The sequence below is a fragment of the Nicotiana tabacum genome, chromosome 24 (genome assembly GCF_000715075.1).
Source record: "Nicotiana tabacum cultivar K326 chromosome 24, ASM71507v2, whole genome shotgun sequence".
Taxonomy (NCBI): Eukaryota; Viridiplantae; Streptophyta; class Magnoliopsida; order Solanales; family Solanaceae; genus Nicotiana; species Nicotiana tabacum.
The window spans coordinates 14,164,964-14,185,545 of record NC_134103.1 but is presented as its reverse complement, the minus strand read 5'-3'; positions in this window follow the sequence as shown (position 1 = coordinate 14,185,545).

The window sequence follows — 20,582 nt, the reverse complement described above, 5'->3', positions numbered from 1 at the left end:
CTTTTTCCTGTTGTGCTTCACTGATCCTTTGCTTTTGTAGGTCTTCATTCTTGGATTTTGCAGGATATGCATGATTAGTGTGTCCTAGCAATCTACAGTAGGATCAATAATCAGGAATGCTTTCATACTGTATCTCTAGACATTGACCATCCCTATTTTCATCTTGATTGTCATCATAGCCCAACCAAACATGGTGTGGTCTGTCCTTTGTGATGTCGATCTGCATCTTAACCTTAGCTACACTTTCCCTTGTTTTATGAAATGATACAAGGTCCGAAAATAATGCTTTGCCAACATGAGATAGTAGTGGGGTGAGGATCTCCATGTAATAAAAATGCCATGGGAGTTCTGGGAGACAATCCACACTGGCACAATTAGAGAGTCTTCATTTGGCTTAAAAAGAGGTGTCCATGCTTCCAGCTTCATCATTTGACCTTGGATGTACATGAATTGCTTATTCCAGATTGTGGCATGATCATATTCATTGTATAAGTCAATGTAGACAGTCTTATCATTGAAATGGGCAATCTTGACTCCTCTTTTAAGCTCAGTTTGAGTGATGAAACGTCTTCTAATGACATCATTCTAGGCATGGTATTGGAAACTTTACCTACCACTGTGTATTTGCCCCTGGTAGCTAAGTAGACTATGTAGTCTTCCTTTTTGAACACAACTGCAGGTATGCCTTGTTTGGTGGTCAGTTTTGGGGGGTGGGGGGTGAAAGACATTGATGTTCTTTCTGCTTCAAATCTTACTCTTATCTTTGTAGCATATGAATGGGTGACTGTAGGTGGGGGTGGTTCAGCATTGTTGGGGTTCTTTTTGGGCTGTTCTTTTGTTCCAGAAAGCTGGGGGTTTTCTTTGTTGGCATCTGGGCTGGATGAAGTATTAACCGTTGCTTGGGAGGTTTGGTTATGTGGGGGGGTCTTCTTGGCATGTTTGTCAAAGTTTGTTGAGATCTTAGGGGTGGTTATTTGTAGAGGTTGGGACAAGTTTTTTTTTACTGTTGTTGGCTAGGTTAGGACTTTGGCTCGCCAGTCTTTTGTCCCTGCAGCTCAACAGGTGTTATCACACCTTTATCTTTAGGATCATGGGATTGCAAGGGGGATGTAGCGAGGGTATTTTGCACATTGGTTGTAGGGATTTCATTGTGGTTTTGCTCAATAGGGGCCATAGGTACAACAGGGGCACATGGCTCAACCAACATGGCAGACTGAGTGGAAAAAGGGTATGACCATCACTTTGGAGGAAGTGTAGTTGAAATTTTCTTTGACAATTACCTTTTATATCACATTGTGGTATTAGGGAAATGTCAGGCTCGATCAAATTAGCTTCAGAACTCTTCTGTACATTTCGTCGAACACTTGTGATAGTTAAGTCTGCTGGGAGTGTCTTTTGGATTGCTGCATCGATTGAAACATTGTTGAGGAAATTGGATTGCTCACTATCAATCTCCAGAGCATAACAAACAATTTTGCATTGGTCTTGGCCATTTTGGATCACCGGAACACCATCGCCGACCAACTAGTGCATTTCTGGGTTCTTGAGCTGATCATGATGAAAGAATGCCATAATGGATTGGTATAAAACTTTGCTTGCATGGTCCTTAGGCGTTGGAGATGAATTTCCAATAGCCAATTGATCGTAATTTGGACCAAAATTGGATTTGTCCGTTTGTCGAACACCTGGAGTGTTCACGCTGCCAGGAATATTTGATTCCAAAATTGGAGCTTGTGATTGACACCCATGTGAAATTGGAGGTGAAATCAGATCCTCCTCATCAAAACGAGCAGATTGGTATCGAGTTTTCCCTATTTGGACCCCTGGAACACTATCGACGGCCATTTCTGTTACGCCGAAAATCTGCAACTCATCATAGACGACTATTCCCACGGTGGAAATGCCTGCGCCTGATGATGGATAAGAGTTTCCATGGCTTGGAATTTTGAAATTTGGCCCAGAACTCGCTTGGGAAATTTCAGAGGCTCCCAGGCGATATTTGTTAACAGTGATCCCTGTGCCTTTTTGGAGATCTGTCATGACTAGGGTGTTATTTGGGAATAGGGTATGTTAGGGGAGGTGTGCATTTATAGGATGTATCTTTTGGTGGTGGTCCGGTGGTTTCTCACTGGTGGACGAAAGCGCTGTGGCCATTTCGCCACTGGCGCGTTACTGTAGCTTTCAGTCGCCTGTACGGAGAGGATTCTAGAAAATGGCGCAGGACTAGCACATAGATGTTAGGCATTATTTTTTGAGGAAAAACTTTGAGAAGGGTTTGATCACTGTGGAATTTTGTGTTACTGATAAACAAATACTTGTCATCTTCACAAAAGCTCTCAGTAGAGATCACTTTGAAAGTAACAGGTTAGAATTAGGGATGATTAAGATCACCTAAACTAAACTGGTTCTAACCCAATGATTGATTAGATAATTTATGAATTTTGCAAATAATTAGATTAGATATTTCTCAGTCTCATACTTTTATTAGTATACTCTTGTGTTGTGTGCTAAAAATTCTCACTGATGTCTAATGATATTTCCCTTATAATTTTGGAAAAAATCAATCTTACACAAGAGAATTTTTAGTGAAGAACGTGGTTCATCGAGCTTATAAGGTTTGTATTAAACACTGCGCATAATTTAAAATAATTGTATTTGAATCATGATTTAAAAAGAGTCCCACTTTGTCCCAAACAAATTTTGAACCAATCAGTTATCAACGAACCAGTTTTACCAAGAGTCTCACGCGCCATAATTGCCGAAATTCTAGGGAAGAGCCCAACATTGTGTCATACTGAAACTCCCAAAGTGATTAGACCTCTTGATTTCAAAAAGTGTCATTACACACTCAACCTACCCTCCTTTAAATTGATCTATAATTATCATATCCTCTCATTTCTCATTTTCCAAAGACCAAAGTTTCTAAGCCTTAATATTCTCTTGAATTTCTTCATCTACCTACACTGATCAAATGGCCAACTTATCTGAAAATCCCAAGAACACTGAGAATCCTCCTTCATCACCCAAAGAACCTTTACCCACAATTCAACCACCCAAACCCCCAAGAAAAAGCATATCAAAATGATTGCACGTAGAATAGTAGCAAGCAAAGAACAAGCCAAGAAATTGAATAAAAAGCTACAAGCCAATCAAGCAAAAGAACCACAAAATTCCGATGATTCTTTTTGGTCTGCGACTGAGGGGGAAGAACTAGTTTCTTCTAAAACTGAACATGTAACCTCTAAGTTTCCCACCTCTAAGTTTGGTTCTGAAATTGTAGAAAATCTTAAGAATCGATTTGTTTTGGTTAGGTCTATGGCTGGTATTGAAAAGGAAAATGTTGTTACTGAAGACATTGGTGGTAAAAATAAAAAATAAAAATAAAAATAAAACAAGAGCGAGGTGTTGAGGTTGATGCGAGGGGAAGGGTAAAAGAACAAGTGGATGGATTTGATTTACCTATTGGTTATGGATTACATGAGGAGACATGTGCAATGGTGGTTTGGAGTGAAAAGATTAGTGAAGATGATAAGACTTTGAATGAAAGTATAGGGATAGAATCATAGGATATATGTGATGGGTCTGGTGATAGAAGTGCAGCATATGTGTTGGTTAGGTTAAGAAAACGGTTTCATGAATCAGTTCCTTCTCCTGCTAAAATAGAAAAGAGTCCAGATCTGCTGCAAAAGGTGTCAAATAGTTATAATTAAAAGAAGAAGAGCAAAGTTGGAAAGACTGCAGGAAAAGGGCATGGGTGGCAAAAAGAAAAATTCTCCTTCAATCCATGTAGAAATTCCTCTCATAAGAGGAAGAACTACAAGGACCCAGAAGAACCAGAGTGAGGCCAATGTAAAAAGGGCCTTAGTTGAGAGTGCCAAGAAAGTCGCTTGGAAAAGAAAGAAAAAAGGCTGGTAAGCCAAGTGTAGTAGTACAGATTGAGGAGATGAACCTGGTTCTTGAAGATAAATATGAGGATGTGGAAGTACTCACCCCTAGTGTCAAAAAGAGAAAGACTTCTCAAAAGAATTCTCAAGAAACAGAGGCTAAGACAGAGGGCTCAATTGTCTCTAAAAGAACTAGGTCTGCCAAAAGGAGCAAGGAGGCTCAAATAGTGAAAGAAAATGGCGAAGGATGCTGAAATTAAAAGGCTAAAGAAACGATTGGTTGAAGTAGAGGTTGAAAACGACTCTCTCAGGTCTAAGCTTGCAAAGGAAAAATAGAAGAATGGATGCATTCTTCAAGACATGTTGAAGCTGCTTCAGGCCAGAAACCAAGAACCTGGTTCTTCACAATCTTAAATCCTTCCTAGCCTAGTTTGTAACCAGTGATCCGAGTGGGGTGTTTCTTTTTGTCTTTTTGCTCATGGTTCAGTACTTTTATTTCTTTTTATGCTTTGTGGATGAATTTTATCAATGATAACCACTCTTGTTGCTCTAATTGTTTGTTGATATTTCTTATATGGATAATATCCTTAGATAGATAAGAGAAACATGAATCCATGCTTGCAATTGAAGTAGCCTCAATGACCATGAGTAAGATCTACTAAAATCTGGTTATATAACTTAATTATGTAATTTTTTTATGATGCCAAAAGGTGGAAGATAGGTTGTGTTTTTGCTTTGGGCTGTAATATTTATAACCTAATGAACTTGGTCCTTGATGATTTGTGACTTTAAAATGGAATGTGTTCTAACATTGTGTTGATGTTGAGCTGAGTTAAAATAGGTTCCACGCTTATGAAAGGCATAGAGTTTGTCATCATTAAAAAAGGGGAATTTGTTGGCCTGAGTAAGTTTTATTTTGATGATTGACAAAGGAACACATACATGAACCATGTCCATACACAATGTATGCATGGCACGAGCAGATTCAAGCACAAGGCATGCACGTGGAGGGGATATTCATAAGTGGTTATATCTGATATCCCTTGAACGAAAAAATTGCATAATTGATAAGGAGAAGGACTCCTTACTTGAAGAGAACTCTATCCTAGATAAGGGAGGAGTTAGAAGTTGAAGATAACTAGAACTCTTCCACCATGGAAGAGTAAAGAATTAGAACTCTAGTTTATCCTTATTATACTAACTCTCTCTCTCTCTATATATATATATATATATCAGTTGCGTTCTCTTTTACGAGCAACACACACATATAGAAGTGAAAGCACGAATTGAGAGCAAAATAGCAAGATATTTTGTGAGCAATTCATGTGAGATTCAAGAGTGTGATCATGAAGCTACACGAACCAGATTGAAGAACCAGTTCCATAAAAAGTTTTATGTATTTTTCTTTATTTCTAGTTCAGAGTGTAGTAGGCGTTTTGAATTGTACCTTTCAGCTTTCTTAGAAGCAAATTGTACTAGATACCTGAGTTGTATCATTCAAGTTAGAGTTAACTTGAAGTAGTCGCAACAACTTGTGGTGTGTTGCTACAAGGGATAGAGTTAATCCTTAGGTTTGTAGGAGTTTGTAAACTTAATTGTTGGCTCTGAGTTATAATGAAGTGTTTGGAAAAATCCTATTGGGTAGTAGGTCATGATTTTTTCACCTTTTGAGCCGGGTATTTTTTACATAAAAATCCTTGTATTCTTTACTTTCTGCATTATTTATTCCGCAACAGTAGATTAAGGAATGCATAGAAGAACTAGGTACTTCAATAATCTAGTACACACGAAAATTGGACACCATACAAATCACCCTTCTTGTGTGACATTGAAGTATAAAATATCAGTACGGCATGAACCTATTAATGTATTCAATATGGTGTAATTGGCACAAGCCATGGTCCCTACAGGAGATGAATATGATATAGTATGTACTATGAAACTTAAGTAAAGAGAAAAATATTCGGATACAAATTTTAATAATGGACATGGTGTGTAAGCGGGGGACGCGCAAACATAGTAATATAGGAGTACAAATTACAGTAAATACTAAACTATAGATACTTAGATACCTGACATAGTAGGAAAATATATCCTTATTAAACCGAGAAGAGAACATAGCTAATCTAGTGAATAAGCTATGGTTGATCTAGTAGTTTTGACTTAAACCCTTTATACCATAATATAAGTAAAAATAATAAATTCTAAATCCAGTAAAATATATCGACTGGGTATTTTACTTGCTTCATCCAGCTTAGAAAAAGCAGAATGTAGCACAAGCCATGGCGGATACCAAGTAAGAGATGGAGCAGATTCTGCAGAACTTTGCTGCCTTCGGCCATTTGCTGCTCAAGTACAACGTACTGAACGAAGTCGCGAAAGATAACATAAGAAATACTACAAATGCATGGAATAAAGATTGCATTTCCATAGAAATGAATACAGGAACTCGGTGTTGGCCTATGTATTTGCAGGGAAGAAAAGGCAGGAAAGTTGCTAAACCAGAAGTGATAGTCACAATCTTGGCTGCCGTTAGTCGATCTTCTTCAATTGATGTTAGGAGCAGCAAAAAATTATTATCTTTTTGCTTAGTTTGTTTCCGAAATATTCTCTTAAGGAGTTTTTTGTTATCCATGCAAAATATAAGGATTGATCTATTTAGTATGGCTATTGGATCGGAAGAAATGCTGGTGTTTGAGTTTATTTATTATGGTTACATCCGATGATTTCCAAGAAACATGATGTGATGGTTACAACTGGAGGTAACTCATAAAGCTAGGAATTGCTAAGAGGATTTTAACAAAGGGAGTTTCCCAGCAACGGCATAGAAAATTAGAAGAAATTGAAGTCCAAGCATTTGTTGTCGACATAACTCATAAAGATAGAAATTGTTTAAGAAAGTTAGATTTCATAGTTAGTAGGTTCGGGGAAATTGCGGACGAAATTAAGGGTAACTCATGAAGCTAGAAAAATATTTTGACTAGGAAGATGTGAATTTCTAGGCAGCACAATAGAAGTGTTGGGATTAAAGGTGGTGAATGGGAAATGGAGGAAAGAAATGTAAAGGGAAAGTGAACTGCTTTATGCTTTGGAAAGAGCAATTGTCCTTCATTGGTGGTGGAAAGAAAGGGATTGTGCTTATATAGAGAAAGCACTTCCCTTGGTGTTAAATGGGTTGGAAAGAAGGTAAGCCTCGCGCCGTCGTCGTTATTCGCTCGGCTTGAGATTTGAATTTGGATTTGGTCAAAGATTGATTGACTAATCTTTTTTAACAAAATTTCTTTCAATTATTTATGTAATTAACAAAAAGTCAATCCGGAATAACCCAGGACCTGCGACGCGGCGCGACCCGGTCCGTTTCTTTCCCGAATTATTATAAATTATTTTTTTGGAATATTTTGAACATTTTCGCCTGTTCCAACAACCATAACTGTTTCTGAAAGGTTGCAAACTATTCAGAAACAGTACTAGAAAATGGCTATAAATATGCCTTGATCCCAGAATCTTTTCTTACGAAATTTTCGGAACGTCTTCTCCTTCTTCTACACAATGAAAATTCCATTGTGATTTACAGCCATTAAGTGGTTCGTCGTTCACCAGCGTTTTGGGTACCGATACTCTGGTGAGTTAAATCACTCTATCTTGGGAGGATAATATTCCAACACCTCGGGTACTTGGGGGCAATAATTTCCTTAAGGACACACCGTGCATTCAATGGGCTCAATCTTATTCCGAAATATATTTACTAATTCTGGTTTCTGACAATCTCCAATTTCTGTCTTATTTATGTTTTTCTTGTTTTTGTTTTATGTTACAGAAATTTACCGTTTTGTAATATTATATTATAGTAATACAGATTGCTAACAATCTTAAGGAAATTACTTCTATACTGTAATTTGTATTCTGTTTTGGAGATTAAAACCTTCGTGGTTTTCTACTCCTTCTGAATTTTTCTATTTCTAATTTGAAAATATAAAAACTTCATCGGAGTATTAAAAATTAGAAACGATTTGAAGAACATAAAAACTTCATCGTTTTTCTTATGAAACAGTATATACAAAACTTCGATTTTTGTTTATTAAACGTACCGTCTATTATAAATTACAATACTGTTTACTATTCTATATTTTGTCATTAATTGAACTCTTCTGTTGTTAGTAGTGAGAAGTGGCAATTGATAATGAAAATCCTTCTGCGACTGTTGCGGCAACGACGATAGCCTCGTCAAGCCGAACTGTTGTGCCATTGGCCGAAAAACCAGGGAAATATTCTGGAGCCAACTTCAAAGGATGGCAGCAAAGGGTGTTCTTTTGGCTTACCATACTTGGTATGCAGAAATTCACCAGTGAAGACCCTCCAGTGCCTGCGGCCGACATGCCAGACAATGAAAAATTTATGATCGTTGAGGCGTGGAAACAAGTAGATGTTTTTTGCAAAGGCTACATCCTAAGTGCTTTGGAGGATGACTTGTACAATGTCTACAATGTTATGAATACTTCAAAAGAATTATGGGATGCACTTGAGAAGAAGTACAAGACTAAAGATGCGTGCTTGAAAAGATTTGTGGTTGCCAAGTTTTTAGACTATAAAATAATGGACAGCAAAACCGTTGGAACCCAAGTTCAAGAGCTTCAACTTATTTTTCACGGCCTTAGTGCTGAAGGTATGGTAGTGAATGATGCATTTCAAGTGGCTGCAATGATTGAAAGGTTGCCTTTTTCATGGAGAGATTTCAAAAATTATCTAAAACACAAGCGCAAAGAAATGAAGTTGGAAGATCTTGTGATTTGTCTCAAGATTGAGGGAGATAAAAAAATAACCTAGAAGAAGTCTCGTGAAAATTCAACGATTATGAGAGCTAATATCGTTGAGGAGACTGCTCCAAAAGGTAAGAAGAGGAAGAGGTCTTCTGGACATACTAAGGAGAAGAACAAGAAATAATTCAAGGGAAACTGCTACAATTGTGGAGAAGTTGCTCACAAAGCCCCTGATTGTCGTCTCCTAAAAAAGGATAAGAAAAGGGACATGTCAATATAGTGGAGAAGAATGATGGCATTGATGATATATGTGCAACGCTTTCGGAATATAACTTAGTTAAAATTTGAAGGAGTGGTGGATTGACTCTGGAGTCACTCGACGTATTTGTGCTGTCAAAGAACCATTTGCGACTTACTCTACTTCTGGTCCCGAAGAAGAACTTTCCATGGAAAATACTACAACAACCAAGATTGAAGGTTATGGGAAGATATTCTTGAACATGACTTTCGACAAGGTGTTAACGCTCAACAACTTTTAGTTTCAACTTCTTTACTTGTTAAGAATGGATTCAAATATATATTTGTATCTGACAAAGTTGTTGTAAGCAAGAATGATATGTATGTTGGAAAGGGTTACCTTATAGAGGACCTTTTCAAACTCAATGTAATGGTTGTTGACAGTATTAATAAAATATTAACTTCTTCTTCGTTATTGGAGTTAAATGAATTATGGCATGTTCGTTTAGGATATGTCAATTACAAAACCTTGCCGAAGTTAATTAATTAATAAGTATTGCCAAAATTCGAGTATAATAAATTAAAATGTCAAACATCCTTAAAGTCTGTTGAAAGGAATTCAAATCCTTTAGACTTAATTCATACTGATATTTGTGATATGAAGTCAATACCATCTCATGGTGGAAAAAAGTATTTTATAACTTTTATTGACGATTGTACTCGATATTGTTATGTTTATTTGCTTAATAGTAAAGATGAAGCAATTGAAGCATTTAAGCAATACAAGAATGAAGTGGAGAATCAATTGAATAAAAAGATTAAAATGATTAGAAGTGATAGGGGTGGAGAATACAAATCTCTGTTTGCATAAATATGTTTGGAATATGGAATTATCCATCAAACTATTGCCCCTTACACACCTCAATCCAATGGAATTGCAGAAATTAAAATCGGACATTAAAGAAAATGATGAATGCCTTATTAATAAGTTCTGTATTACCGCATAATTTGTGGGGGAAAGCTATCCTTACAGCTAACCGAATACTCAACAGAGTAGCCCACAGCAAAACACAATCTATTCCATATGAAAAATGGAAAGGAAGAAAACCCAACTTGAAATATTTCAAACTGTGGGGGTGTTTAGCAAAGGTACAAGTATGTTTACCCTAAAGGGTAATGATTGAACCAAAAACTGTGGATTGTGTTTTTATTGGATATGCAACAAATAGTAAAGCATGTCGGTTTTTGATTCATAAATCTGATAATCCCGAAATTCATGTTAATATTGTAATTGAATCAGATAATACTGAATTCTTTAAAAATATCTATCCATATAAAACTGAATGTGAGTCGTCAAGTAAAAGAACTAAACGACCACTGGAACAACCAAAGGAAAATGCTCCAAGTGAAGAGGATCCAAGGTATAGCAAACGTCAAAGAATATCTACTTCCTTTGGACCAGATTTTGTGACATTCTTGATTGAAAATGAGCCTCAAACTTTCAAAGCAGTTATGTCATCTTCTGATTCAGCATTTTGGAAAGAGGCGAACAATAGTGAGATTCAATCATTTTTGGATAATCAAACATGTAAATTGGTTGATCTTCCTCCAGAAAATAAGCATTTAAGTTCGAAATGGATCTTTATGAGATAAATGAAAGTTGATGGCACTATTGACAAATAAAAAGCAAGACTTGTTGTCAAAGGTTATAGACAAAAAGAATGCCTAGATTACTTTGACACTTACTCGCCAGTAACAAGAATAACATCTATTTGGGTGTTAGTGGCACTGGCGGCAACACATGGTCTTGAAATCCATCAAATGGATGTTAAAACATCTTTCTTAAATGGAGAATTGGAGGAAGAAATTTATATGGAACAACCTGAGGGTTTTGCGGTTCCTGGTAAAGAAAAGAAAGTGTGCAAACTTGTTAAGTCGCTTTATGAACTTAAACAAGCAACCAAACAATGGCATGCTAAATTTGACAAAACAATGTTGGCAAATGGTTTTAAAATCAACGAGTATGATAAATGTGTTTACATTAAAAATGCTCCAGGTCATGAAGTCATTGTTTATTTATATGTTGATGACATGTTGATAATGAGCAAAGATATGATAGATATAAATTCTACCAAGCGCATGATAGCTAGAAAATTTGACATGAAAGACTTAGGAGTTGTTGATGTGATCTTAGAAATTAGAATTCACAAGACTCCACAAGGTATAGCATTATCACAGTCTCACTATATTGAAAAAGTACTTGACAAATTCAAGTATTTGGATTTCAAGATTGCCAAGACTCTAGTTGATGTAAGTTATGCACTTCAAAAGAATGAAGGTGAAAGTGACTCACAATTGGACTATGCAAGAGTATTGGAAAGTGTGATATATATCATGAATTGTACGTGATCAGATATAGCATGTGCTATTAGAAAACTGAGTCGGTTTACAAGTAATCACAATCAAATACATTGGATGACAATGAAATGAGTTTTGGGGTATCTGAAACATACCCAAGACTATGCTCTACATTATAACAAATATCCCTTCGTGATTGAGGGATATGGTGATGCAAATTGGATCACTAGATCATCTGAAGTTAAATCCATGAGTGGATATATTTTTATAATTGGGGGTGGAGCATTGTCTTGTAAATCATCCAAACAAACGTGTATCACCCCTTCTCAATGGAAACTAAATTCATAGCTTTAGACAAGGCCGGTGAAGAAGCTGAATGGCTTCGGAATTTCTTGGAAGATATTCTATTTTGGCCCAAACTATTTCCACCTATATGTATACATTATGATAGTCAAGCGGCAATAGGTAGGGCAGGGAGTATTATGTATAACGGAAAATATTGTCACATATGACATAGACACAATACTGTTAGACAACTACTCTCTAGTGGTGTTGTCACAATTGACTATATAAAGTCAAAAGATAACGTATCAGATCAACTTACAAAAGGCCTATCTAGAGAGGTCGTTGAAAGATTATCGAAGGGAATGGGATTAAGGCATAGGACAAGTCATTATGGAGGTAACTCTACCTAGAAGACTGGAGATCCCAAGAGCTAGGTTCAAAGAGATCAAATAAAATTATGAATGACGATTCAACATTATCAAATAACTCAACTCATTCTCGTGATAAAGACAATGTTCAGAAATCAAGGTAAAGCATTAAGGTTTTTTGATGAGTCAATAAAGCTTAAAGCTTCTTAATGATTTGCTAAGTCTAGCAGGAAATCACCAGATAGTGTGTCTATAGGCTTACACGTTTAGAAATCACCTATATGAGTGTGAAGTTTAAGCCGCTTCAAGGGGAATGAAAGTAAGGGCCCATTCTCTAAGCACTCATGAAACCAGGCAGTGTTCATGGCTAAAACGAACACAAATGTGAGACACTACAAGAAAAATGATTATTAGCGACAAGAAAAATAGTCTCTCAAAATCAGATTCCGGTTATTATCATGATGCCATGTCATTAGAAAAGATGTATTTGTATATACAACATTTGAAGTCTAGGCTTTAATGGAAAATAGCGCAAAGTCTTTGCTGCTATCTTTTTGGCTTTTTTATTCTTTGCTTCCCCGCTATGTTTATTTATTTTCCATATGGATGTACCATAAACTTTACAAGAATCAAGTAACTTATCCTCCTTCCAGTATAACATGCAATCATTTATACAAGCATCAATCTTATGGTAGGAAAGCCCAAGATTTCGAATTACCTTCTTTGCTTCATAATATGAATTTGGCAAATCCGCTCCATCCTGCAACAACTCATCCTTTAACATTTTTAATAGCATTGTAAATGACTCATTGCTCCAGCGACCCATACTTTTTATGGGAAGCAATTTATTCAAAGTGGAAAGCTTTGAAATTTTTGAGGTTTGGTATAGTGGCTTCTCACAATCTCTCAATAGACTGTAAAATGTTTTGGTTTCAACACTCGGTTCCTACTGAAGTAAATCATCACAACCAATGTCTCCATTGCTTCCATCATGATTGGGATATACATCTCTCAAAATTTCTTGTATTTCATCCTCACTCTTGTAATCTTCTGCTTCATTATCATCTTCATCTTCAAGTTCCGATTGTGGCTCAACTAAAACTTCTCCATGGTGATACCAAAAAGTATAATTTTTTATTATTCCATTGTCATGACCCAAAATCCTAACCTGTCATGATGACACCTATCTCAATACTAGGCAAGCCGACAACCATAATAAATCATAATTTCTTTTAAGTTTGAAAACATAATATTTGAATTCCATTGAAAATCTCACAAACTACTGGCATAAAATACATTCCCAAAACCCGGTGTCACTAAGTACATGAGCATCTAAATGATACCAAAGTCTGACTGATAAAAACATTATCTAAAAATACAGAACAATACAATAACTGAAAGGAACAGAGTCAAGGTCAGCGGACGCCAAACAGTTACCTTGATAGTCTCCAACTAATAACATTGTGAGATCTAACAGTCGTCGTATCCGGAAGTACCTAGATCTGCACACGAGGTGCAAGACGTAGTATGAGTACAACCGACTTAGCAAGTAACAATACTAAATAAAGAACTGAAAGTAGTGATGAGCTTCATAGCTGAGTCTGATTACAGTAATTTCCAACATAATAAGGTAGGTATGCTGTCATGTTCAATATTTAAGGCCAAAACAGTAATTTCATGCCATGTTCAACTGAAACAGAAGATAACATCTCTCAGAAATTTTCAATACAGTGATATATGATAGCTGAAGTGAAACAATAATGAAATCAAATGCATCCTCTCAAGACCACAGTCACCCAGCCCTTCCACTAGCTCAGCACTCGCACTCAGTAGGTACTTGCGCTCACTGGGGTGTGTACAGACTTCGGAGGGGCTCCTTTAGCCCAAGAGCTATAATCTGCATGGACAACTCACGTGCTAGTATAATATCTGGATCTGCACAGACAACTCACGTGCTATAGTATAATATCTGGATCCGCACGGATAACTCACGTGCTATAGTATAATATCTTTGGATCCGCACGGATAACTCACGTGTTGCACGGACAACTCATGTACTATAGTATAATATCTCATAACCAGGCCCTCGACCTAACTCAGTCATAAATCTGTCTAGTCTCTCGGGGTCTCAATAATCATGAAAATCCTCCTATACAACAATGATATGATACATCAATAAGGAATAATAGAGACTGAGATAAAATAAACAAGTAAACTGTGACTGAGTACAAAACTATAATTTAGCAGATAATTCAACATGTACACAACCTATGTAGTCCCTACAGTGCCAACACATAATCTAAACATGATCCATTGTTCAATTTCTCTACTACATGGAGAATGTATAGATAACAACAAATTATTCAATTACCTAGTTCCATGGAATTTGACCAAGTCACAATTCCTACCGTGCATGCCCACACGCTCATCACCTAGTATGTGTGTCACCTCAAAACCAATCATATAACACATCATATGGGGTTTCATACCCTCGGGACCAAATTTAGAACTGTTACTTACCTCAAACCGTGTAATTATTTATTCTACTATTCCCTTGCCTCGTGAATTGGCCTCCAAACGTCTCGAATCTTGTCACAATTAATTCGATTAAGTCAATACGAATTATATGAACGAATTCCATATGAAAATACAAAGTTTCCAACAAAATCCAAAATTGCACTCAAAAATCGCTTGTGGGGCCCACGTCTCGTAACCCGACAAAAGTTACAAAGTATGAACGTCCATCCAACCACAAGTCTAACCATATAATTTTCACCAAATTCCGAGTATGCGGACATTCTGCGGTCCACATACTGATTCTACGGTCGCAAAATGGACCGCAAAACACTTCTGCGGCCGCATAATGGCCCAAAATTCTCTCAAGTTTCCGCTTCGTTCTGCGCTAAATCCGCGATCCGCTTAACATTTCTACGGTCACAAAACAAACCGCAGAATGTCCTTCTGTCAAAACTTTTCCTCAACACTTAAGTGTATTTTTCAACCCAAAAAGTTCGAGCCGAGAAATTTCTACAACCTTTGTACTAATTAATCTACCTCGGTACCATAAAACCTTAATTGCCTTAGCAAAATAATTTTCGGGGTCGTTACACATAAGTCAACATTCAGCCAGCTTTTTGAACTTAAGTTTTAAACTTTGGAACTGAGTGTTCCAAATCATTCCAAAACCTCACCGGACCCGAACCAATTACTCCGACAAGTCAAATAACAATCGTAAAGCATAATTTATGCAGTAAATTGTGAGACGGGGTTGTAATACTCGAAATAATCAGCCGAGTCGTTACATTCTCCCCCTCTTAAACAAACGTTCATCCTCGAACGGGTATAGAATCAAACCTGGAGCCTCAAATATGTGTGGATATTTGCTCTGCATCTCTCGCTCAGTCTCCGAAGTAGCTTCTCTGACTGGCTAGCCTCTCCACTGCACTTTCACTGAAGCTATGTTCTTTAATCTCAACTTTCGAACCTGCGGGTCTAAAATGGCAACCGACTACATATCATAAGTCAAATTATCATCCAACTGCACTGTGCTGAAATCCAAAATATGGGACGGATCTCCGACATATTTCTGGAGCATGGATACATGAAACACCTGATGAACACCCGATAAACTAGGCGGTAATGCAAGTTCATAAACCACCTCTCCAATCTTCTTAAGTATTTCAAAAGGTCCAATATACCTAGGACTCAACTTGCCCCTTTTTCCGACTCAACTTGCCCCTTTTTCCGAATCTCATAACAGCCTTCATAGGAGAAATTTTGAGTAGTACCTTCTCTCCTACCATGCAAGCAACATCACGAACCTTCCGGTTAGCATAACTCTTCTGTCTAGATTGCGCCATGCAAATTCGATCCTGAATTAATTTAACTTTTTCCAAAGCATCCTGAACTAAGTCAGTACCCAATAGCCTACTCTCACCCAGCTCAAACCAACCCACCAGAGACCGACATCGTCTCCCATATAAAGCCTCATACGGGCCCATCTGAATGCTTGATTGGTAGCTGTTATTGTAAGCAAACTCTGCGAGTGACAGAAACTGATCTCAAGAACCCCCCAAAATCAATGATACAAGCGCGTAGCATATCTTCCAATATCTGAATAGTGCGCTCGGATTGTTCGTCCATCTGATGGTGAAATGTTACACTCAACTGAACCTATGTACCTAATTCTTCGTTGCACTGCTCTCCAAAACTGTGATGTAAACTGCGTGCCCCGATCTAAAATGATGGACACTGGCACACCGTGTAGGCGAATAATCTCGCGGATATAAATCTCAGCCAACCACTCCGAAGAATAAGTAGTACCAATTGAAATGAAATGCGCGGACTTGGTCAACCGATATATAATCAACCAAACAACATCAAACTTTCTCAAAGTCCATGGGAGCCCAACTACGAAGTCCATTGTAATACGATCCCACTTCCACTCCGAAATTTCAAGTCTCTGAAGCAATCCGCCCGATCTCTGATGCTCGTATTTCACCTGTTGACAATTTAAATACCGAGCTACAAACCCAACTATATCTTTCTTCATTCTCCTCCACCAATAGTGCTACCTCAAATCCCGATACATCTTCGTGGCACCTAGATGAATGGAGTACCGCGAACCGTTAGCCTCCTGGAGAACTATAGATGGTTAAGGGTTGATTGTGTGACTTATGTTGTCTAGGTATACAACAAAGCTCGACGGTTCAAAGATATCAAATCTACCGATTGACCGAGTATATCCGATATAAGTTCACTGCGGAAAGTTCAAAGGAAAACCTACTTATCTAGATGCAATTAATCATTGCATGTAAATCACATACTCGTTCGTGCATTCCTTTGTCTTATAGCCATTCCCCATTTATGTGGGGGATTGTTGGGAATAAATGTGGTGAATGAAAAATGGAAAGAAGAAATATGAAGGGAAAGAAAGCTCCCTTATGCTTTGGAAAGAGCAATTATCTTTCATTAGTGGTGGAAAGAAAAAAGAATGTGCGTATATTTAGAAAGCACTTCCCTTGGTGTTAAATGAGTTGGAAAGAAGGTAAGTCTCGCGTCGTCGTCGTCATCGCTCGGCTTCGGATCGATCGATTGATTAATATTTTTGAATAAAATTTCTTTAAATTATTTAATTAATTAACGAAAAGTCAACCCGGAATAACCAAGGACACGCGACGCGACATGCCGTTCACCAGCATTTTTGGTACCGATACTCTGGTGAGATAAATCATTCTATCCTGGGAGGATAATATTCCAATACCTCGGTTACTTGAGAGAAATAATTTCCTTAAGAATACACTATACATTCAGTGAACTCGATTTTATTCCGACTGATTTCTGACAATCTCCAGTTTCTGTCTTATTTCTATTTTTCTTGTTTCTGTTTTATGTTGCAGAAATTTATGTTTACTATATATTATAGTAATATAGATTGCAAAAGAGTAGTTTACCCACTGAACCTACACTTTATATTTTACTTCCAAATCTTTTCAATTACGAATACGGGACTTAGTTTGCACACTCAACAAGTAATTTATTAAATATATAAAAATATAAAAATTTCGAAACCAATAACTAAAATGATCAGTGGTGTCAGAGGCATCTCGAGTCCATAAAACTCGAATCGTGAGTCCGTTTATGATATATTGTCGCTGTAAACTCGATCATAAAACTAGAATTGCTTACAAAGACACTTCCAACCAAAGAGAATTTCTAAGAAATTGCAAAGAAAAGTGGAGGAAATTAAAGACGACCCAACATAATAAGTGTAACTCATAAAACTAGAAATTACTTGAGCAAAGGGTGCTACAGTTCAGGGAAGGCAATCGAGCTACGTACCTAGTTTCTCATGTAAAACGCTAAGGTAACGCGTTAACTTGTAGAACTTCTACGATTCTTACCTCAATTTTTCTTGGAAAATGCTAGCAGAACTTTTTCCTACGATTCACAGGCAAAAGCCATATTACTTTTTCCTGCTTCCAGTCTCCTCTATAAATTAGCTAGAGTCAAATCATCAGTTGGTAAAATAGTTCAAAAATCAAATCTAACTCTTGATTAAAAGTGTTGACATCTTTTTTCCTATACTGAAACCATGTTGTCAGCACCCGAAAGTGATATAGAGAACCAGTTATCTTTTGCTGGGGAGTCATCACAACTGTACAATAATGTTCTTGATCAATTTGTCAGTCGACGTGACACATTTGCAGAGCGGCGTTACACTTTTCAGAATCATCACGGGCAGGTTCTCCGCTCGTTCAGTATTAAGAATAACCCCGTTTATGTGCCCAATTATCAGGAGAACGTGGAAGTAACCGAGGAGGTACAAGCTGCGCCTGCAGAGAGCGTTGTTTTAGGTGGAACAAGATCACCTATGAATTTTATGAATGTACCATTTCCACAACAACCTGTAGCTACCGTAGTTGAAGAGATACGCATCTTGATAGGTGAAGCCATCGATACGGATTTCACGTCCAACATTACTAATTTTCCAGCAGTAAAGATTGTGAATGCTTACTCATCGAAAGAATTCACAACAAGATTGATGGAGATAACACTCGGAATCACAGGTCAGGCAGCAATTTCCCTCTTGGCTTATGCAACAGCTTCAACGTCCAGCCCATTTTCGAATTCTCTTCGAGGGCTGCACTTTGTGGTGGCGGCTAATGCCCTGGGATTTATTGGCACTTTCATTGGTATGTGGTTTAGAAGGAGCAAGAAACGGGTGGCTACGGCTGCGTCTATCATTGTGGGAAAAATAGGTGCCATTGCAGCAGCTTGCGCTGTCATTGTCTCCATGGGGCTGTTCCTTCCTGCCAATGCTATCTCTATCTGGACTGCTGGATTTGCATGCCTCTTCCTTGCTGTTGCTGTGGCTTTCTCTTAGTCAAGGGATCGAGATTTTCTTATGTCGTCTTTTAAGAATATATTAAAATCATAAATACTCAACGAGATATTTGTAGGATCGTTGCGTGAGTATAGGATATCATTTCCTCGAGGGGGTGTAGCCGTGGCTAAAGTTGGTGGTTGTGGATGTTGAATGGTAGTGGTGTTGGCTTATGGTCGTAATTGTTTTTTTTTGTTTGAAAAAAGTGGTAATTGTTGATATGGAAGACTTTCTATAACATCTTTATAAAACAATCATTTACTATAAAAACCAAGATTTTTGGGGAATCAATTTTTATTTATGTTATAATATATGTCCTATATAACAACACTTCACTATAACAGCAAAATATTATCGGAACAAACAAGATTGTTATAGAGAGATTTAATTGTAGTAGCTAGTTGTGGTGTGGCTGACAGTTGGTTAACAGTGGTGGTTGATAATGTAGTTGTTGGTGGCGGCTGATTACGGTAGTTTGGTATTGGTGGGTGATGGTGGTCAGTGGCGAAGCTAGAAATTTTCCCAAGAGTGTTCAAATTTAAAAGAAGTGAAAAAACAATTCCGATAAAGGGTGTTTAATATGTGTTATATATCTCTAAAACATAATATTTAGGGTGGTCAATATGACCATGTGGCTTCGTCACTGATGGTGGTGATTGTGTGGGTGTAGGGATAACTATATTGGTTGATGATGATGGTGGCTATTGACAGTGACGGCAGCTATGGTGATAGGTGGTAAATTATAATTTTTGAATCCAGTATACTGGGAGTATAATACTTGCTTCATCAAACTTAGAAAAAGCAATATATAGCGAAAGCCATGGCGGACACCAAGTAAGAGATAGAGCAGAATTTGCAGAACTTTGCTGCCTTTGGCCATTTGCTGCTCAAGTACAACGCGCTGAAGGAAGTCGCGAAAGATAACATAAGAAATACCACAAATGCATGGAAAAGATATTGCATTTCCTTAGAAATGAATACAAGGACACGGTTTTGGCCTATATATTTGTAGGGAAGAAAAGGCAAGAAAGTTGCTACCCCACAAGTAATAGTCACAATCTTGGCTGCCGTTAGCCGATCTTCTTCAATTGATGTTAGCAGCATCAACTGACCTCTTTGCTTAAGGAGATTTTTGCCTTTCATCTCCTCTTACTCTCTCTCTCTCTCAAATAAGATCAAGATCTTCACATGCAAATATATGAATTCTAGTATGGCTGGTGGAAGGAAAGAAATGATGGTTATGTCTTTATACCGTTTTGCCATCTGATGATGCCAAGAAACATGACGTGCAACAGCCAACAAGGATAATTACTTTGCCTTGACTTGAAAGATTTGACCCAACAATTTGACGTATGACCAAGCGGTATCCACGTAATGAATAAGGAAAGGTTCTGAGCAATTGCATGGAAAATTCGAGGAAAGACCAAGCTAACGCTGTCGGCATAACACTTGGGGTGTGTTTACGATGGAAAATATTTTTATTGGAAAACAACCTTATTTTCTAGTGTTTGGTTTGGTAATAGAAAATGCTTTTTAAAAATATACTTTATGTAAACTTATTTTCTTTTTAGTCCGTGCCAAAAAGAATGACCAATTTTTCTATTTGAAAATAATTTATCTTTATACAATGATTTATAGCCACACAAAATATATCTGTCTCATTTTACACCACAAGTTCAAAAGTCTTCTCTCTTTTTTTAAACTCTGTGCCAAATCAAATGAGTTCACGTAACTTGAAACGGAGGTATTTTCTAGTGTTTGGTTTGGAAATAGAAAATACTTTTTAAAAATATACTCCTTCCGTTTT